This window comes from Cibotium barometz, chromosome 37, assembly GCF_041138505.1.
Source record: "Cibotium barometz isolate CiBa-2024 chromosome 37, ASM4113850v1, whole genome shotgun sequence".
Taxonomy (NCBI): Eukaryota; Viridiplantae; Streptophyta; class Polypodiopsida; order Cyatheales; family Cibotiaceae; genus Cibotium; species Cibotium barometz.
Window position 1 is genome coordinate 3,162,667 of NC_141082.1, and position 23,164 is coordinate 3,185,830.

General features: G+C 45.7%; 1 long non-coding RNA gene across 1 annotated transcript; it reads right to left on the minus strand.

The window, feature by feature from the left end:
• Positions 1-221: 221 nt before the first annotated feature.
• On the minus strand, positions 222-4,258 carry LOC147616846 (uncharacterized). Its single transcript, XR_015262337.1, has 2 exons — positions 2,648-4,258; positions 222-1,777 (listed from the first exon to the last, which is right to left on the minus strand). It is a non-coding gene; the product is annotated as an uncharacterized LOC147616846 (long non-coding RNA).
• Between the last annotated feature and the right edge of the window lie 18,906 nt (positions 4,259-23,164).

The following is a 23,164-nucleotide window of genomic DNA, read 5'->3' on the forward strand; positions in this document are numbered from 1 at the left end:
TTTGATCGCTCCAAGTCCTTTGTGGGTTGCTATATCCTGTGTTGCACTTGTTGACATGTGTGATATAGGAGCACCTGTGTATAATGTTGGCTTTCAAGTCCCAGTTTTGAAAGAGCAAAAGAGGATAATAATTTATCTGTTCATGCGTGGGGTGATGCTTGCTAGTTATGTTGGAGCAATTTTGGCCATCACTATTGTAGTTGAACTGAATGCCAAACTAATGAAACTGAACAAATCCGATGGATTGTATTGATTGCCTTAAAGAGTAGGAAAAACCCTTTTTATACAAAAAGCCCGTAGGCATTACAATACCCTTATGTGGGATAACTCATACACCTTGTGCTACCACGGGCAACCTGTCCGTGTACAGGTGCTCCGACCGTCCTAGTGAACAAGCAGAAAAACAAAGTTCATAGCTTCCATTCACGTGTATGACCAACAAACTACCACAAATACAATACAAAAGACAACCATCATCAACCACTAAGACATGAGAAGGTGGGGTCAGGATTGCATCACCAAAGACCAAACCGCCCCCCTCTGCCCCCTTGGCTCCTACTCTACGCCACACATGGCTCCTACGACTTCCATACATAGATGATATACTTTGGGATAAACCCATCCACATAACCTCAAACACACGAATGAAAAGCTACATAAATGAATACATGACATTGCACTCAAGAAGCCATTGAAGCCCGATGTCCTTGTTCAAGAGAAGGTGTCGCTGAGACACTCCATTGCGGGGCAAGCACTCTTCCTTGGTCCTCCTCCCCAACCTGCCTTTGGCTTGCCTTACCAATTTTCTACTTTTTGGACTCGTGTGCTGCAGAACTGGTTCTTCTTTACCTCAAAATCCGTTGAATGGCTGAGTGGTGGTCTTTACAAATCCCTGGAATTAAGAACTTGCACTGGGTAGAGTCTTGGCTGTTAACGTGCACCCACCCGGTGAACAGAACATTGTCCACCGGTCCTCGCTTGTGGCCACCTCGGGGGAACTCAACTGGCAATGGTAGATTTGGTTCTGCAAGTGTGTGCCACCTGCAAAACTGGGACCTGCTCCGCAACAGCAGGCAAGCAAACTGCAAATTCGGACCTGGGCTTGTCATCAACTCTCAGTGGGTGGGGCTGGCAGAAGGCAAGGGTGTGGTAGGGGGTGATAGTGTGAGAAGCCGGTGATATGGGAAAGGTGGGGGTGATAGGGTGGTGGATAAGCGCAAGAGAGGTGAGAGGGATCTGCAGCGGTTGAGCCCATACGTAGGTGGTGGAGGGAGGAGATACAACCTGATCGGTGGGGTAGTGAGTTGGTGTGAAAGCGGCGGTCCTCACAGCAGCCGAGCCCCCGTTTGCCACGCCAGCAGGCCAAGCTAGACGAACAGGTCGCAATGGGCGCCAGGCAAAAACCAGGTGTGGCGTGAATGTCGGCAGTAGCCGAGGAAGACTGTTGCGCGTGAAGTGCATCGAGAATGTAGGCGAACCCACGTGGTCGACCGTTGAGAGCCATGAGCAACAGAACCAAACCAAGGGCCTCAGGGCGGGCGTAGATGCAAAGGAAGCTTGAGGTCCCAATCTTGGGTTCATGAACTTTGGGGTGCCCGACCAAGTCGCCACCCTCGGTTGCCGGCCGTATCACCTACCAGCCGTTGGGATCTTCTCAACCGGCCGCGCCACATATATTCTGGCCGCCCGTCATCTACAACCCAACCGTGATTCGGCAGTTTGGTGGCGATCTACAACCCAACCGTGATACGGCAGTTTGGTGGCGAGGTAGAGTTGGCTACAAACGGGAAGAATGAAATGCAAACGATGAGTAGCAGAACAACCTCAGACATCCACGATGAGCGACAAAATAAGACCCAAATGATGAGCAGCAGAACAAAACCCAAACAATGAGAAAAAAACTAAAACAGGAACGCAAAAGTTCTGGGAAGGGAAAGCGATGGGAGCTTTCCCTCTCCAGCAGGATCGCCAAAATTTGGCTACACCTGTAGTTGAACTGAATGCCAAACTAAAGAAATTGAAAAAAATCAATGGATTGGTTGATTGCCAACGGGAGGGACTGCGGTGAACAATTATTTAAAAAAAGGTACATATGTGATGCCAATGCCGATTTCGATGACGAGGAGCACATCCATGGAAGAGGAGTGCCTATTTAGCAAGAGGTTGTCCTTTTTCTATCAAATTTGTAAGATCACTAATTGGCCAAAGGATAGAAGATAAACCATAATGCCAAATAAGACTGAGAGAGAGAGAAAAGAATATCCACCGCAAGATATAAAGAGAGGGAGGAAGAGAGTGAGGAGAAGAAGAAGAAGAAAAAATCCACCACAAGATTTAGAGAGATGTCCACCGCATGACACAAGGGAAGGAAGAGAGAATTGAGAGAGAGAGAGAGAGATCTATCCACCACCACAGGATGTAGAAGTAGAGAGACAAGGGGAGAGAAACATCCATCACAAGATAGAGAGAAGGGAAAACAGAGATCCACCACAAGATAGAGAGAGAAGGGAAGGAAAAGAGAGATCCACCACAGGATATAGAGGGGGAGAGAGAGATAGAGACACAAAAACATTTTAAACAGAGATACAGAAAGAGAGAGAGATCCACGAAATTAAGTAAAACAGAGTTTATAGAGGAGAGAAAGTACTAAAGAAGTGTTTATTGGTCCATTGGCAATGCACAAATCAGCTTCCGTAGCAAGATGAACTTGCTCTTTACTCTGTACTTCCAGTGCAACTTGGTGACTAGCATCTGCCTTGGGATTTTTCCTTTGCACTGCATCCAAGAGTCCACCTGAATTTGATGATGCTGAAGAGGTGACAGCGAGACTGTAAACTTTCAATGGTGGCAGCTACTACTATTGTAGATACGGCATCACCAAGCAACTCCTTACACGAACTTCTGATGTGGCCATCTTGCATGGTAAGCGGCCGCTGGTGCAGAGCAAGAGGGCAAGGAATGGAGGCTGAATAGGTGGGTGGCGAGGAGGTATGGAGCGAGGGACCATTTAACAGGAAGCGAGCAGCTAGCAACTCTTAATTACACGAGCTTCTCCGGTGGTGATCCTGTAGTTGGCGCTGTCCTTATTGTTGGTGGCATGTGAAGAGAGCGCAAGAGCAAAAGGAATAGGAGGCTGAATTGGTGGGGAACGAGGAGGTATGGAGTGAGCAAAAGGTGGGCATGCGACATTTCGAAGAGGCGATGAAAGAGGAGGCCAGGGAAGCAATGAGAGAGAATAAGTGGATAAGGTCGCGGACTAGGGCCGATAAGGGGATACGTGATAATAAGAATCGATCGGTGCCCTGTGAAAGGTGGTGTGCCGGTGCCGCGTCAGAAGGACGTTGAACCTGGAGGGTTCCAAATAGATGATGAAGGTCTCACATCGAGCCACCAGACTTAAGGACGCCAAGCCTGAAGGGTGCCAAGTAGGTGACGAAGGTGATGGTGTGAATGTGTCGAGCAGCAATGCCCAGCCTCACACCAGCACGATGAGTTGAAGGTGTCATGGTGAATTGATGTTAAACTTGACGGAAGCATCGCATCCTGCTTAGCTTTGACAGCCGGCACCACAATCCCTTCTGCAGTTGACAGACGGCACCACTTGAGAGCGTGCTGTGCAGATCAACGTTGCTGAGGGGAAAAGTGAAAGGTGGCTGGGTGAGGCAGGCGAGTGAGTGGGCAGGGTGTTGAAGGAGGCGAGTGAGGTGAAGGTAGAAAGGTAGGCGGAATAGAGAGGCAAGGGTGGGCAACAGTGGGTAGAAGGGAACGACAGAGGGGGGCGGATAGAAGACGATGAGGTCACCGCTGGCAACCATGCCACCACACTAGCCAACACAATCACCAAACAGGAACTGCATCTGGTACGTGGAAGAGCTGGCAAGATTGCTGAAGGCATGCCGAACACATAAGGAGGAGTGCTGAAGGCATGCCGAACACGTAAGGAGGAGTGACATTTGTGAAGGATCTCCAAGCAGCGCGGCGTCTGATAAACCGCAAAGCAACCAGAAGGGAGAAGACAACAAGTCGGCAGTGGCAGCACCCTTGAACTACTAGGCTCAGCGTACACTTGCAGCCGCAGCCACTCTTCACCACAGGATGGCTGGCCAAAACCACTGCAAGAGCTGTGCGAAGGCAGGCAGCCGTGGTGAGGTGGTGGCGGCGAAGGCCCAAGCAGTAGCCAGAAAATAGTGTCCCACTCCACTACTTATTCACAAAGACTCAAGAACTGGACACCACACAAGGGCGGCCTAAGTGACATACACTGACATACACGCAACACACAGGTTAAGGATGGTGGAGACGAGAGACCACCACAGGTCCAAGAGTGTTGGGGAAGAGGTATGACACCATATGTTCCCAGAAGGAAGAAGGAGAAGAGAGGTGGCCACCATAGGCCACTACCACCATGAGAAGTAACCCTGTGCTGGTGTGTGTGGAACAAATTAAGCAACAAGCAATGATCCATATATAGCTGTAGCAGTTCTGATGGTATATACAATGAGCTACCAAGATGGTAGAATAACATGAAAAAAAACATATGTGGAAAAATAAAAAACTAAGAAGCAAAACTAAAAGTGTTGTCGTCCACCCGGGCCATCACTAGAAGGGTCCTGGACACCGAACTGGGTAGAAAGTGTTAAAATTACAACAATGTGATGAGCTATGGTGGATCAAATGCTAGAATCAACATCATTAACAAAGTGATTAGATGATAATTAAGATGTGATTAGTGAGTAATTAATTAATAGCTTAATGTAGGCATGGATAATCAAAAACCAGCAAATTCTCATTAGGCCAATGCCTCAATTTATAGAGTTTACATCCAAGCATCTAATCCCACTGTTTTCTCCTTGATTCACTCCACCTCTTTTGCTTGATTCTCTCCACCTCTCCCAAAATATCTCCACACTTCCTAAATCTTCTCATGCTACCCTTTATTCTCTCCCAATAGATTCTTCTCACCTTTTCACAGGTTCTCTCACATTTACAGATTCTCTTTTACAGCCTCTAGCCAAGGGCTTGTTCCCGCACACACCCTATTCACTTGTATATTTCAACACCTCCCCTCAAGTGAATACTCCTAGCACACCTGGACCCTATACCAAGTTTCCCTCTTACTTGCGACCAGTGCTTCAAGTCCCTAAACTCATAGTCCTTGACACTCTCTCTCTCTATGTGTCCACAAGATTTGACCAAACATTGAATGCTTAATCTCTGTTTTACCAAAGTCACCTGCAGATTTGATGAAGAGCTTGGATCTCACTGTAGACTTGATCAAATCAAATTTTGACTTCACCAGCTCGTAGAGCATGCTTGAAAACCCCTGGGGCTAAGAGGAATTAGACCCACTGTAACTGGAGAAAGAAGACAAAACAGCGCTGTAGAAAAACGCGATTTCTCCTAGATACGCCGGCGGTTTGCGCTTCTGATTTGATGAGCTGGAGCACCATTGAGATGGCTATGTTGGGCTAGAAGGGTTTGAGCTAATTTGGCTCTTGGAGGGAGATCAAGCCCCTCCACTGGCTAGGAGTACAGAAAGCTTCTTGAAAATAACTAAAAAATTGATTATTTTCTAATTATTTACTAATCCTAATTAACTAGATAATGGTCTCATAAACTTGATGGATTCTAGGCTTGGCTCTGATACCATTTTAAAATTACAGCAATGTGATGAGCTATGGTGGATCAAATGCTAGAATCAACATCATCAACAAAGTGATTAGATGATAATTAAGAGGTGATTAGTAAGTAATTAACTAATAGCTTAATAGCTTAATGTAGGCATGGATAATAAAAAACCAGCAAATTCTCATTAGGCCAATGCCTCAATTTATAGAGTTTACATCCATGCATCTAGTCCCACTGTTTTCTCCTTGATTCACTCCACCTCTTTTGCTTGATTCTCTCAACCTCTCCCAGAATATCTCCACACTTCCTAAATCTTCTCATGCTACCCTTTATTCTCTCCCAGTAGATTCTTCTCACCTTTTCACAGGTTCTCTCACATTTACAGATTCTCTTTTACAGCCTCTAGCCAAGGGCTTGTTCCCGCACACACCCTATACACTTGTATATTTCAACAGAAAGCCCCTGGGTGGTAGCACTGGTGCTCATAGAAGGAGTGTTGGAGGGTGGCGCTATGTGAACAAGACCGAGACCACCAAAAGCGAGCTGTAGGGTTTGTCGAATCCCATGAAGCTGTGAGGCCTACTCCCGAAGAGATGGAAGCTTAAAGAGGTCATGCTGGGAAGCCTCGAGGCGAGAGTAAGTGGACGCAAAATCAGTCTCGGTGGTGAGGTACGCTCGGAAGGAGGCTAACTCGGCCTCTAATGCAGACTACCCACTCTCGAATATGCTGCAAGAAGGTGACGCAGCTCAATGCACTCTTGGCATGACTCCATGAGAGAGGCATGGGCCTGCTGAACATCGTGGTGTAGTAGAGGTGTGACAACTGTTAATCTAATTCTAGGATTAACAAGAGCTACCGCCATTATCTTACATCAAGGAGTCACGGTAGATACGCCAAAGGGTCATACATTCAAGATATGAAGCAATAGTGTCTAAAGCTACAACTTGGACGGGCGCCCGTAATGGTATGATAGAGTATTTATGGTGATTCTCATTTCAAGAGCGTGTGGTAGCAAGACAGGATAAAGTCCTAAGTGATGTACTTCATGGATATATTATGAGAGTAGTCATTGTAATAGCATTAGGCCTCTTATGAGTCTTAAGTGCCAGGCCGGCCATAGTTTAAGTGAGCGTGAATACTTATGGCCATGTATATAAGTGAATTTCTCTCATAATACAACAGACTCTCCCATTGTGCAATTGAGTCTTGCTCTTGCTAATCTATCTCCCTAATGCATGCTAGTGAGTGTGTATGAGTGAAGTGAGGTGAGAGGAGGGATGAGGACCCGTAGTGCAACGCGGCGGTGTGACAACGCTCATGGGAGACGTGGTGGAATTGCTTCTCAAGGAGTTGTAGAGCTTGGAGACCTCAAGGGTTAAGAGCTCGGCTATTGGAAACACGAGGATGCCACGGGGTTGCATGGGGATGCCATGGGTGGTATCCACCCAAAGTAGTAGTTGTATTTCAAAAACAAGAAAAAGCTGCACACCCAAGAGGTAAGGCGAGGATGGAACAATGATGGGACTATCGAAATGTGGGCACGAGACCCCAAAATGATGTGCTTTTTTCTTATTTTTTATTTTTGCTTTTTTTTTTTGGGTGAGCCACCTCATGTGAGGAATGAAGGGGAGGTAAGATGAGGGGGTGAGGCAAGGATCCTAGGTGGCTCATACAATTTGAGACGAGAGCCGTTGACTAATGGGAGTGGCTGTCCACCCAAGGTGTGGAGCTCCACCACGCGTTGGGGCAAGATTGCATGTACTTGGAATGGTCCTTCCCATGCAGGAACAAGTTTTTTGGCACGCTTGAGGTACTCGGCCTGGTAGATCAAAACCAAGTCACCTTCGGTGAATTGCAGATGACGCAAGTGACAATCATGCCATGCCTTGCGATGGTTTTGTTCTGCGGCTAATGCTTGACCGGGTGTAGGCACGGGTTTCTTTGAGGATGGAGAGCTGCAAAATGCTGGCTGCCTGTGAGGTGTGAGGGTTGGAGGAGCGTGGTGAGCCCACCCTAAGGGAGCCGCTGTTGAACTCGAAGGTGGAGATGGCCTCAAGACCAAATGCAGGTTGGAATGGAGTGTGCCACGGGTGGTGGCCTTGGAGGCTGTGCGGTAAGCCCAAAGTACACCAATGAGAGCATCCGACCATTTTCCAGGATGTTGGCGGTAAGCTTTGCGAAGAAGTCGGCATAGGACTTTCCTGTGGAAGATCTGATACCTGAGTGAGGAGGGTGGTGATCAGCTCATTGACGAAGTGGGTGTCACGATCACTGGTGATCTCCAGGGGACAACCAAAATCGAGCGAAGATGTGCTCGTACAAAAATTTTGCTATTGTTTGAGATGTGAAGTCTTTGGTGGCTATGGCTTTAGCCCATTTGGTGGCATAATCAATGGCCACAAGGATGTACCTACATCGACTAGGGTGGACCATGGGTTCAATGGGACCCACGAAGTCTAGTCCCCATTTTTCAAATGGAGACCACCCCAAGGAGATGTGGAGAGGTCTGTTGGCCTGCTTACTCAACTTGGGAGCACACCTTTGACAAATGTCACAAGATTGGTCATGAACATGAAAATCCTTGAACATGGAGGCCCACCAGAGTCCTAAGTGAAAAAGGCATTCACAACAGTGGTGTGACCAGGATAGTGACCCTCAGATGGACCATCATGAGCATCCTTCACAAGTGTAGGGACCTCGTGGGGGTTAACGAACTGACGGAGTATGTCATCCTGACCAGCATTGTAGAGTTGGCCAGCTATAGGCGACGCTTGTCCTTGGGAGAGAGATCGACAGGAAATTCGCCTATGGACAAAAGAGCAACCACATCCCCACACCAAGCTGGGGCAACATCTACCTTAAAAAGCACACTATCAGGAAGATCATCATGGATACTTACAAGGGTGCCGAGCTTGCCGGAGTCGATGCATGAGAGATGATTTGCCATCACATGGTGTTTGTCTGGCCGCAGAAGGATTTCAAAGTCGAACACTTGGAATAAGAAGGAGCCATCTCCACACTCAACCCACCACCTGGGGTTTGTTGACAAGGTATTTGCAATCAGATGATCAGTGTGATGACTGTGAAGTGCATGCCCATAAGTAGTGGCGAAACATTTGATAGGCATACACTATGGCTAGAGCCTCCCTTTCGGTGGTGCTCTAGTTTTGTTTTGTAGTGTTGAGGAGGCAACTAGCATAGTAGATGGGCTGGTCAATCTAGTACTTCTCATTGGGATGTGGGCTAGCACTACACCCACGGCAATGAGGCTGGCAGCTGTATGCACGTGAAATATGATGGACCAATCACGAGGTATGAGGATGGATTCTTTTGTGAGACAATGCTTAGGATAGGAGAAGGTGGAGGACTCAGAGGAGGTGGACCAGAGGAATGGGGTGGTAGGACTAACAAGGCGGGTGAGGGGTAGGGCAATGTCAGCATACTTGTAGATGAAGTGAACGGTGATAGTCGGTGTGCCCAACAAAGACTTGAGTGCCCTTAGGAGTGATGGGAGGGGGTAATCTCAAGATGGCAACTATCTTGTCAAGATCTAGGGCGAAGACTACGTGGCCCAAAAGTGTACCTTGTACAACTAAGAAGTGACATTTGAAGGGGTTGAGAGACGAAGATGAGAGGAGTGACACTTACCAAAGACTAAGGCTAATTGGTGGAGATGGTCAACAAAGGCATCCTAAAACATTGCAAAATTTGTGCCGGTGAAGTTGGAGAAGTCATCCACGAATGCTCTGAGGAAGCTGGTGAAAAATTCCCAAAAGATGTTGGTGACGATGCATTGGAAGGTGGCCAGAGCATTGCACAACCCAAATGGCATTTTGTTGTAGAGGTATTTGCCCCATTGGGTGACGAAGGCTATTTTTTACTGGTCATCCGGATGGATGGCCACCTGGTTGTAGCCACTGAAACCATCCATGAAATTGTAGAGAGCGTGATCAAATACATCTTCTAGCACCCTGTCCATGAAATGGACGGGGAATCCATCTTTGATTGTGGCTCTATTGAGAGCACATAAGTCAACATAGACTTGGATTTTGTTAGTCTCTGTGTGCTCCACCGGGGCAATGATGTGAGCGGCCTCCATTTTCTCGAGTTTCACCTTCATGGCTTCTACACTCGGGGTTGAGTTTGTAGGCGAGCAGCCCCGGATTGGTCGGGTACCCTCCTGGAGAGGGATGGTGTGCACGCTTATGTCGACTGGCACGTCGTCCAGATCCTGGTAGGTCCGACGAATACATCCTTGTGATGAGAGTGGAAAAAAGTGGTGGCCTGTTCAAGTAAAGCGGGGTGATCCCATAACTAGGAAGCTAGTAGAATGGGACATGGATCCTCAAGGGCGCCTAGGTTGAACTCCTTGACTGGGTTCTGACATGAAGGAAGTGGGAGGGGCTCTCCAGTGGTGGCCGCGGAGTTAGAAAGGATTCCGGGGTCATGTGTTGGTTTTTGGTCCAGGGGAAAGTCACCAAACTGCTCCTTGGTCCAAGATGGGGGTACTTCCTCTACAAGGATTGGGGGCTCCCTAGTAGCCATGACCTTGGGCTATGGGTGGATTTGAGTGCGCCTTTATTGTGGCTGATCCCTTGGTGGTGGCCGATGGTTCATATGAGATGGAGGTGGAGTGCTTGTTGCGACGCCTCCTATCAGTGTGACAGGCTCTCCCAAGCTAATCACCTCAAAGTGCTCGATCATTTGGTCCTGAGGGGTGGAAGCGTCATGAACCTCCGTGGTGTCCACCATGCAGTAGGAGAGATCCCTTGCAATCTAGATCCAGTCTCTAGGAGCTCTAAGTTTTCCCTACCGTAAGGCACTATGCCTTCCTCCATTGGTGTGAGTGCGACCACCACTCCCCGCACTACCTGGTCTAGACCTTCTTTAAGTTTGAACTCTTTTTGGCCATGGGACTGAGGGATCCACAACCTATCGATACCCCAGTCGTGCCATATGCCGGCACCTCGCAGCCATGGCTGGCCAATCAGTAAGGAGTATGCCCCTTTGAATTCGGGAATACGGATGACCACAAAATCAAGAGAGAAGACAACATCTTGAATTTGGACCGGTACTCCCTCCACGAGTCCCAGAGGTGTCACCTCACGCTGGTCAGCCATCCAGACATGGAAATTGGCTGGTTTGGTGATCTGTAGACCAGTGGATTTGAGAGTGAACTCCGGCATTAGATTGACTCTGGATCCGCCATCCATGATGGCTCCAAAGAGAGGGGTACCCTTGATTTGTACTATGAGGCATGAGTGATGCCCAAACATTTGGCCGCCTCCTAAAGATCTTTGATAGTTTGCAGAAAGGCGTGGTCTACCACATTACGAGAGATGTGTGAGGTGGAAGGTAAGGGTTAGTGGGTGAGGGTGTGTGGGTGTATGCAGGAATGGCAGGCGGGTAGGCAGGTGTGGGTGCAGGGGTGAAGGATGTGAAATGACCAGCGGGGGTGGGTGGCGGATGAAATGGATGTTGTTGGTTATGCAATTGGCGTGGACACCCTTCAAATAGTAGCAATCCTTGTCCTCATGACCACATTTCTCATAGAAAGATCAGTACTTTCTCCGTGGCAACACTTTCAATCCATAACGTGAAAATCGTGCATCAGTTTTTGCAACCTAACAAGCCTATTTGTTGACTTCCCCAACCATACATACACCTTGTTTGCTACCTTCTTAACAAAGGCAAACACATGAGAATTTGATACAAAACCATCTTTGTTGTGAGTGCCTGCCTATGTGCAATACAATGCACACCCATGATATGTGGAGTTGATGCTTGGAATCGTGCCACCACACCGGTCCTTTGACCTGTGCATGCTAAAGCACCATCCGTTGCAAATGTAGCAAGTTTGTTCATGTCTAAATTGGTCTCTATCATAAATGCTTGAACAACATTGTAGGTTGCCTCACCAAACCCATTGTCTGCAGGAAGTAGACCCATAAACTCACAAGTAGGTTGTCCTTTGCCACCACCATTAAAATACATTGCATAGATGATCAAATGCTTCTCCATGGTTTGATTTGTACTTTCATCAATCAAGATTGAAAAAAAAGGACTCTCACAAATTTTAGCATGTAACCCCTTTCTAATAATGTAATCCCTCATGTGGCTATCAAGAATTCCCATCCAGAAACAAGATTAGTATAAGCACCATACTCATCGAGATGCCGGCATATTGGGAGTACCAAGATCCCTTTGGAGCTTACATTGAACCGGAATATCATTGCATGCACAAAAATGTACCAATTTCATGAAAGTTACAATCCTTAACCGTTCAGAATGTTCTATAGTTTCTATTGCTCCTTTTCCACCAATATTTATCTTCGCACAATGAGCACTTTTGCTGCCATTGATCAGCTGATTTTGCAATGCTCATTCAATGCTAAAAGAGCTGAAAGCCTTGGGACCCTCCCTCTGTAAACGTATTGACTTTGCCTATATCTTGACACCATGTACATTTGATCCTATCCTCATTACATGGGGACTTGCATAAGTATGCCCAAGGATGAAGAAGATTCCATTGATTTCTCCACCTCCTTTTGGGCTTGCTTGATGAAGACTCTGAAGCAACCGGAGCATCATTTGGAGAGCTCTCATCTCATGTCTTGCATTGACATTGACCGCTTTGGACATGAATGAGGCTATTGAGGGCTGAGATTTCCTCTTTTTACGTCTCCCCCTATGAGACATTACCATAGACCGACCCTCCATATCTAAAGACAAGAGGGTGAATAAATCTCTCTCTCTCTCTCTCTCTCTCTCTCTCTCTCTCTCATTGGCATGAAGCTTCAATATCAAATCAAGCTCAATACTTTTACAATGCAGAGTAGACAATTTACTTAGTCATCTAATGTGTTCCAAGTATGGGACTTTTAATAGCACATAACTGGAAATATTAGTTTATAGGGAAAAAAATTGTTTATTGTTTAGATGCGATGACATCCATTTTTTCCTAAAGCATTAATGGCATACAACAATATTAAGTTCAAATGTATTATTAAGCAATAAGAACTATTACATTCATGTTAATCACTTGTTTAAATGAAAATGAACCAGGTCTTAAAAATCTTAATTTTTTTGGATGAGCTACAGAGTATAAGAATTGAGGAAGAACACCAACCTGCATATATGTAAGAAATATTAGGAAGCACTCAAGAATACACTAACCATATGTGTAAGAAATATTAGGGAGTAAAACAATACTTAACTAGCCATTAATATCACTGTAAAGTCTACAAGTAGGATGAATATAAAAAGAGAGAAAAAAAGGAAGATTACCTAGCTGCAAATGGATGAGCAGGCTGGCCGCTGCACGTTCTTCAAACGTTTGATGTAGAGTGATGCCTGGGCCTCGATAGAGCCATTATTTATTGTTTGATAGGCCAGGAAAGAACTGTGAGTCCCGGGAGCTAGTCATAATACCATTGAATGGCCATCGATATGTTTTCAACTTATGTGAGAACATGCTCTAAACGGCCATCGTTGTAGCAGGGTGGTTTGCCTGGATGGGTGACTTGTAATTGATAAAGGAGAGAGAAGATGGGTGCAATGGTGCATATCCCATATGCACATGGATGTGATGGTGCCTTAAAGTCGTATAAAAAGGCATGTATAAATGTAATCGTGTGTGGGAACGTGCGAATGCCCCTTGGCGTAGTTGAGGTTTGGGTCATCAAAGAAGAAGTTCGCAGTCTCCCTTCGTGTCTTTTCAATCGACGCCCGGGACTAGGGCGAATTCCAGCATCACCTCTTTCGAGAAGCCCTGTTCCTCCTAACTCAAATCAAAGGGCTTCTCCACCGCTTTTTACGTCACTACTGCTTGGGCCTTCGCCGCCACCACCTCACCAACCTGGTTTTGGCCAGCCATCCTGTGGTGCTGCAAGTGCATGCCGAGCCTAGTAGTTCAAGGGTGCTGCCAGCCGCGCTGCTTGGAGGTCCTTCACAAATGTCACTCGTCCTTACATGCCTTCAGCAATCTTGCCCAGGCAGTTCCTGTTTGGTGGTTGTGGTGGCTAGTGTGGTCGCATGGTTGCCAGGGGTCATGACCTCACCGTCTCCCTCGCTCGTTCCCTTCTACCCACTGTACTTGCCCACCCTTGCCTCTCTATTACGCCTACCTTTCCACCTTCACCTCACTCGCATCCTTCCACTCACTCGCCCGCCTCACCCAACCACCTTTCACTTTTCCCCTCACCTGCCATTGTTCGACAGCACGCTCTCGAGCGGTGCCGTCTGTCAACTGCACAAGGGATTGTGGTGCCGGCCGTCCAAGCTAAGCAGGATGCGATGCTTCCGTCAAGTTCAGCATCAATTCACCATGCCACCTTCAACTCATCGTGCTGGAGTGAGGCTGGGCATTGCTTCTCGACACATTCCCACCATCGCCTTCGTCACACCTACTTTGCACCCTTCAGGCTTGGCGTCCTTCAGTCTGGTGGCTGGATGTGAGATCTTCATCATCTTTTTGGAACCCTCCAGGTTCAGTGTCCTTCTCATTGATCGGTTCTTATTATCACGTATCCCCTTATCGGCCCGGCCCCAGTCCGCGAGCTTATCCGCCCATTCTCTCTCATTGCTTCCCTGGCCTCCTCTTTCATCGCCTCTTCGAAATGTCCCATGCCCACCTTTTGCTCACTCCATACCTCCTCGTTCCCCACCAACTCAGCCGCCTATTCCTTTTGCTCTTGCGCTCTCTTCACATGCCACCAACAATAAGGACAGCGCCCACTACAGGATCACCACCGGAAAGCTCGTGTAATTAAGACTTGCCAACTGCTCATCCCCTGTTAAATGGTCCCTCGCTCCATACCTCCTCCCACCCACCTATTCAGCCTCCATTCCTTGCCCTCTTGCTCTGCACGAGCGGCCGCTTACCACGCAAGATGGCCACATCAGAAGTTCGTGTAAGGAGTTGCTTGGTGATGCCGTATCTACAATAGTAGTAGCTGCCACCATTGAAAGTTTACAGTCTCGCTGTCACGTCTTCAGCATCATCAAATTCAGGTGGACTCTTGGATGCGATGCAGAGGACAAATCCCAGGGCAGATGCTAGTCACCAAGTTGCACTGGAAGTACAGAGTAAAGAGCAAGTTCATCTTGCTACCGGAAGCTGATTTTTGCATTGCCAATGGACCAATAAACACTTCTTTAGTACTTTCTCTCCTCTATAAACTCTGTTTTACTTAATTTCGTGGATTTCTCTCTCTCTCTCTCTCTCTCTCTCGCTCCGTTTTGAATGTTTGTGTGTCTCTATATCTCTGTCTCCCCCTTTGTATCCTGTGGTGGATCTCTCTTTTCACTTCTATCTCTATCCTTGGTGGATGTTTGTTTTCCCTTCTCTCTCTATCTTGTGGTGGATGTTTCTCTCCTCTTGTTTCTTTACTTCTAAATCCTGTGGTGGATATCTTGTGGTGGATAGATCTCTCTCTCTCTCTCTCGGTGAATTCCCTCTCTCTCTCTCTCTCTCTCTCTCTCTCTCTCTCTCTCTCTCGGTGAATTCTCTCTTCCTTCCCTTGCAGGGGGTGGGGCTAACGGCAAGGGTGGCAGGTTTAGGAGATGGTGGAGTAGGCATGAGGGGTGGAAGGTAAGGGTCAGAGGTGAGGGTGTGGGGGGGTATGGGGAATGGCTGGCGGGTAGACAGGTGTGGGTGAAGGATGTGAAATGACCGATAGTGGTAGGTGGCAGATGAAACGGTTGCTGGCGGAAGCCTTCAAATAATAGCAATCCTTGTCCTCATGACCGCCTTTCTTGTAGAATGAGAAATACTTTCTCCATGGGCACTCTGGGGGGAAGTGCTCGGAGGCTTGGCAAATGGCGCACCACACTGTTTTCTTTGCTTCGTGTAGCCCCTTGACTCCCCCTTGAGTTCTTCTATTTCCTTCTTTAGCTTGGCCAGGGTATTGTCTTCACTTTGCACCTTGTGAAGCTTCATGGCATCCAACTCCCTTGTGACTGTGGCCATAGGGTCAGCAGGTGAGGACATGACTCCAGAGGCTAAAGAATTCTTATCACATTCAAACATAAAGCAAGCATTCTCCAGTTGAGAGGCCAGCTCTTGGAAGTCCAGTAAGGTGGGAGGTGCATGCATGTTTTCTTTGATCTTTTGTTGGGTGGACCGGGGCAGGGCTTACAGCGCCCATTGCTTGACCATAAAGTCACTTGGGTAGGTTGGCAGACGAGATACGAGGACCCTTGTCCACATCATCAGCTCAGACATGCTCTCCTCGAGCAAGAGTTGAAGTCCTTCAAGTCTTGGAGAATGTGGTCTTCATAGTTACTCGGCCTGAAGGTGCAAAGGAAGGTATCCCTCAAGGTGGGCCAGTCCACGAAATGGTCACTTAAGAACTGACTAAACCACTTGTCAGTAGAGCTTTCTAGAGTGGATGGGAATAAAGCCAAGTAGGCATCCTCTCGCTCAAGACCATAGCTTTTGCACATAGAGATGAAGCGCCGCAGGTGGTCGACCGTCCCCAACTTCTGAGGTGGAACCCTTGAACATGGGAAACTTGATGTTAATCCGGTCCAACACCACTGACAAGGGTTCTCGAACCGGAGGGTTTTTTCTAAGCTGACCTTGATTCATGGCAGCCATGGGTAGAGGTAGAGGAACAGGAGCACGGAGCACCTTTTGGAGGTACAAAGTGGACTGGACACCTGACAGAGAGGAGACTCTTGATGGGACTGATAGAACTAGAGATCCGAGAAAGGGTATTGGGCATGCATAGATGATGAACTATTACAGACTCAAAATCTTGGGAACTCTTGACTCACAAGAGTTCCTAGTAGCAGGATCACCAAACTTTTAGTGTACCTGAGCAGACTGGGATGCCCATCGTGCAGGCACACTAAATCACTAGGGTCCTCATTTAGGGCAGTATACCCTTAGGAGTTGGCACAAGCTAGGGAGATGGTGACCTCTCTGTCCCACTCCACTACGCACTCACCCAGACTCAAGAACGGAACACCACACAAGAGGTACCTACGTGACATACACACAACACAAGATAGAAGTAGGCAATAGTTGGGACATCACAAGACCATGTATTGCATTGGGGATCCTATCTCGGTACAATAGGCTCTCTATATACAATGGGCGTGGCTCTTTGGGCTATCATGAGCCAGGTGCTAAAAGTGGTCATTGAGACGGATACCGTTGGAGTAGGTGAGAGGTGCCGATGAGTAGGTGGGCGCCACTTCATCGATCAAGTGGGTAGCCAAACTTGGAAGTGGGGTCACTGGAGATTCCATTTTGTGTGGCTAGTGATTGGCCTTGTGGACGCCCTTGAGGTTCACGAACTTTGGGATGCCTGATGTTGGGGGTGCCCGATCTTGGGAGTTCACATAGTGAGGATGCCAACTTTTGGAATGCCCAAACTTAGGGGTTCATGGGGATTGGGTGTACCTGACCACCACAAGCAGTGAGGAGCTAATCTTACTGGGGACTCACGTGAGTCAAGAGTTCCCAAAATTTTGAGTTTGTCATAGTTTATCATCTCTGCATGCCCAATACATGTTCACAGAGTTCTCCTTCCATCAGTCCCATCAAGAGTCCCCTCTCTGTCAAGTGCTACTATAGCTACAAGCGACTAGTCCCCTTTGTGCCTCCAAAAAGTGCTCCTGCTCCTCTCCCTCTACCCATGGCCGCCATGAATCAAGGTCACCTTGGGAACAACCCTCCGGTTCGAGAACCCTTGTCATGGTGTTGGTCCGGATTAACATCAAGTTTCCCATGTTCAAGGGTTCCACCTCAGAAGATGGGGATGACCACGTGTGGCCATTAGGGGAAGGTTGAGGTCTATGGGGACCCTTTAAGCTGCCATATTATGTTTTTAAGTACTTTTGCTTAAGGACTCTAAGCAAACTTTGACTAGGCCTGAAAAGGGGATCTTTATGCAATCATTATTTGAATTTCTATTTTTTCAAATATATATTTGCTTGAGCTAAATTGGGGGTAACTTTTTGGTTTCACCAATTTCAAAATGGCTGAAAAGCCTTCCCTCATCTCTTCCCTCCACCACTTTTAGGACCCCCACCACTTTCTTTCTCTACATTCTCTCTCATCTCACTAAAACTCTGTTTCTCTTCCCCTTTCTCACATTTGGGCGTGCCATGGCCAAGCATCTCTGATTAGTAAGCTTCCATAACCTCTGCACTTCCAGATATCTCACACTCTCTCATCCTCCATGCCTCATCTTTTTATCATTTTCTACTCTCTCTCTCTCTCTCTCTCTCTCATGTCTTTCCCACATTGAAGTGTTAAAAACCCCTCTGTCAACCTCCATAGATAGCTTCAGAGCTTACCACTTTCCATTCTTGCATTGTTTAGCATACATATCTCCTATTTCCGTCTACATTCTACATCTCTCTCTCTCTCTCTCTACTGTATTATGCTGCAAAACCTCAATCTACCATCTTCTATGCCTCTTGCCATCTTCCTTGTCCTTTCTCCTATTACCTAATCACTATCCATCTATGATCTTCTAATATTTTTTACAGCAAAACTTCATTGCACTCTCCTCAGAATACCCTATCCTCACTCTCGCATTGTGTTCTATAAGAAGCACTTTTCAGCATTGCCTAATCCTAAAGAAAATGATTACAGGGGGAGAGATTGGACATCTTGAGGGGCTTGGGGAGGAATCTTACATCCTACCCCACTTAAAAAAATGCGAGATGTCCTCATCTCGCAGGTGGAGTATGATTTCTTTCATCTTCTTCTTCTTCTTCAATCACTTCCTACGTTACTGCCTTCTTGGAAGTGGACGGACGATTTGGGAACAACTCTCTTTGACTTCCCCTATTATGAGGTAGAGGTGTTGCATTACTTTGGATTGAAACTGTAGGTTGGTTAGAGGGTCTACCTCTAGGATTTTCCTGAATTTGGCGGATAGAAACCTGATTACTCTAGAGAAGGAAGGAGCTGGAGTCTGAGGTAGAGATGTTGCATTACTTTGGATTGAAACTGGAGGTTGGCTAGAGGGTCTACCTCTGGGATTTCCCTGAATTTGGCGGATAGAAACCTGATTACTCTGGAAGGAAGGAGCTGGAGTCTGGGATCTTGATCCCAGATTTCCCTGCCCCAAAAACCTTGATCCAAAAGGAGTTGGGCAATCTATACTGCGATGTCCAAATCCTTAATAGTTATAGCATTTCACTTCCTTATTCAAGGGTGGAATTTCTGAAGTTAAATTCCAGGGGATTGAGTTTCGGGAAAAGGACATTTCTTCCATTCTGGAACTTCCCCTATCCTGGGATTGACCATGATATCTCTTAGACGGTGGAAGGTTAGAATTACCTTCTGGAACTAATAATCTTTTTGAAAGGTGATGGTGCTAGCTTTGGTGGAACCTTGACATCAAAGGCCTTGGAGAAATCCTTCGCCATCCGCAATGCTTCGGCCATGGAAACTGGCTTGGCATTCTTCACCAAAATATTCAAAGGTTTGTTCAATCCCCGAATGAATCTAGCCAAGCTGTTCTTCATTCAGTGGTGGCGAGTATTTGAGGAGGAGAGCGAACGCTTGCTGATATACTTCAATAGTTCTGCTCCCTTGGGTTAACTCTAAGAATTCGTTCATCTTTGTTTCCAAAAAGCCGGGAGGATAGAACCTCGTCCTTAGGTAAATTTTGAGATCATTCCATGTATGGGTATTTCGATCCAGATGGTTTGTCTCGCAGTGGTTTCTTCATGCCACTCTAGCTGTTTCTACAATCTTCAGCCTTGCAAGAGCCATTTTGCTCTTCTCATTGTACCCGGTGACATCGAAGTATTCTTCCATTGCTTCGATCCACTTCTCCACCATGGCCTCTCCCAAATTTTTTCCTTCACCCTTGAAAGGTCCAGGCTGCGAGCTATGAAGAGTTTTACGAACATCCAGGTCGAGCTTTTCCTCATCGAGTTGGGGGTTATCATTTCTACCACGACGACCTCCATCCATGTTCCTATCAATACGAAAAATCTTGTTAAGTTCTCTTTATTTATGATTCAAATCCGATTTTTGATTCATCTGATGGGGTTCTTTAGATAGGTCGGCTCCCCCGAGGCTGTCGGTCGACCTTGCTACGCGAGATGTCCTCTGTTGACTCTCTGTCAGCTGTTGCAACTTTATCAGCTAGGTCTCCACGACCTCATAAGACAATCAAAATGCTTCCCCAACATTCTTGACATAAAACAATCATTTAAAAACAGGTCATAAATACAATTTCTATAACGAATCTCACGTCTTTTCACATCAATCTACATTACTTAATCCACAGTCATTTCATAAGCATTCCCATTCTCATCCAATCACATCATTTTCCATCTCATCCAATCACATCATTTTCCATCTCATCCAATCACATCCAATCACATCCAATCACATCATTTTCCATCTCAATACTTCTTTCCTCAATTAACCTCATCAGATCTCATCCACTCGCATTTACCCATACATCTCATCTCATCACATTTATTAACATCTATCCATCTCAACACTTCTTTCCTCAATTAACCTCATCAGATCTCATCCACTCGTATTTACCCATACATCTCATCTCATCACATTCATTAACATCTATCCAGTTTACAACGCATCTTATCACATCCATTTCACATCACATCTCATTCATTCACATATCCTGATTCACATCACATCACATCCATTCACATCCCATACCATTCATTCTCATCTCGATTCACATGCCATTACATTCATTCACATCCCTTATCATTCATTCACATCTTGATTCACAGGTTATCACATTCATTTACATCCCTTATCATTCATTCACATCCTGATTCACATGCTAACACATTCATTCACATCCCATATCATTCATTCACATCCTTTATCATTCATATCTATGCAAGTTATATCACATCTCATTGCCTCTATTCTCGTTCATATCCATCACATTCACATCCACGTATATTCTTCCACATACATTCACATCCATACTTATCACATACACATCCACATCTATCCTTTCACATACATCCACATCCATACTTATCACATACACATCCACATCTATCCTTTCACATACATCCGCATCCATCACATCCATTCTTTCACATACATCCACTTCCATTCTTCACATACATCCACATCCATTCTTCACATGTATCCACATCCATCCTTTGACATACACCCACATCTATGCTTTCACATACATCCACATCCATTCTTTCACATATATCCACATCTATCCCATATCATTCATTTACATCTTGATTCACAAGACTTCTCATTACATCTATTCACATCACATCCATCCATCCATTCATTCACATTTATCTGATTCACATAACATCTATCCATCCATTCATTCACATTTATCTAATTCACATCACATCTATCCATCCATTCATTCACATTTATCTAATTCACATCACACACATCCATTCATTCTTTTATAAAAATCAACTTCTCTGGGAATAACACTTTTATAAAAATCCTTTTATATATCTATTTATGCCAAATTGCTCTGATACCAGCTGTAAGATCCCTGACCCACTGCATAATGAATTCTGGAGTGCTAGTAGTGGAAGTAGCACTTCTTGCATGGGGTAGGGTCCCACACTCAAGGCCACGCCCACCACGGATATCGAGACAAGAGGCTAATCCATCAGTTCTTCCAAAACCAGCTTGGAAAAACTTCCCTTGCCCGGAAAGCACGGGCGATTCCTCCAGGATAACTTTTCTCTAACGTAGTCAAAAACCTTAACTAACTGAACTCATCTGATCGAACCCATAAGTCCCATAGTCAATGCAAACTTAAAACTAGTCACACCACTTACACACCCAATACAAAATTACCTTTTTCACAGAATCAGTATTTTATAAAAATAATCTTTTAATGAAACCATTGTGTTACTGATCATAATCGTAAAAATCTTTTAATGAAACCATTGTGTTACTGATCATAATCGTAAAAATCTCCGGTTGGATCCTTATTTCCAATCATTTCTTCATTGGTGTACCTATGGCATCATTGGCAACCAGAACGCTTACCAGCTGTCCACTTAGGGGCCTTTTCGATAGTTTCTAGCTCATAGTAACCGGCAATATATTCACATATTAAAATGGAATCTCTGTTGAAGATCAGCAAGATCAACCAACGGATCCATATAAAAGAGCCATGGACTCATCCGCCGTTGAGGACCAGCGAGGTCAATCAGCTAGATCCATGCCCGAATTCAGAAAATAGCTCTTACTCCTCATTCCAATATCTTCCATGATGCACGTGTGGGTATCGTCGGAGCGGCGACCCGTATGGTCAGCATCCTCTAGGATCCTTTGCAGGTGACCTTGCACTTCACTCATAGGCCGCTTCCTTGGTCCCTCATCCACCGTACCACTGGAAGCCCACCATTTAAATCGATCAAGACCTCGGCCGACCTTGCTACGCGAGATGTCCTCCGTTGACTCTCTGTTAGCTCTTGCAACTTTATCAGCTAGGTCCACGACCTCATTCACAAGACAATCAAAATGCTTCCCCAACATTATTGACATAAAATAATCATTTAAAAAAAGGTCATAAATATAATTTCTATAACGAATTTCACGTCTTTTCACATCAATCTACATTACTTAATCCACATTCATTTCATAAGCATTCCCATTCCCAATCACATCCAATCACATCATTTTCCATCTCAACACTTCTTTTCTCAATTAACCTCATCTGATCTCATCCACTCGCATTTACCCATACATCTCATCTCATCTCATCACATTCATTAACATCTATCCATCTCAACACTTCTTTCCTCAATTAATCTCATCAGTTCTCATCCAATCGCATTTACCCATACATCTCATCTCATCACATTCATTAACATCTATCCAGTTTACATCGCATCTTATCACATCCATTTCACATCACATCTTATTCATTCACATATCCTGATTCACATCACATCACATCCATTCACATATCCTAATTCACATCACATCCATTCACATATCCTGATTCACATATCCTGATTCACATCACATCCAATCACATCCCATACCATTCATTCTCATCCCGATTCACATGCCATCACATTCATTCACATCCCTTATCATTCATTCACATCCTGATTCACAGGTTATCACATTCATTCACATCCCTTATCATTCATTCATATCCTGATTCACATGCTAACACATTTATTCACATCCCATATCATTCATTCGCATCCTTTATCATTCATATCTATGCAATTTACATCACATCTCATTGCCTCTATTCTCGTTCATATCCATCACATTCACATCCACGTATATTCTTCCACATACATCCACATCCATACTTATCACATACACATCCACATCTATCCTTTCACATACATCCACATCCATACTTATCACATACACATCCACATCTATCCTTTCACATACATCCACATCCATCCTTTCACATACATACATCCACATCCATTCTTTCACATACATCCACTTCCATTCTTTACATACATCCATATCCATTCTTCACATATATCCACATCCATTCTTTCACATACATCCACATCTATCCCATATCATTCATTTACATCTTG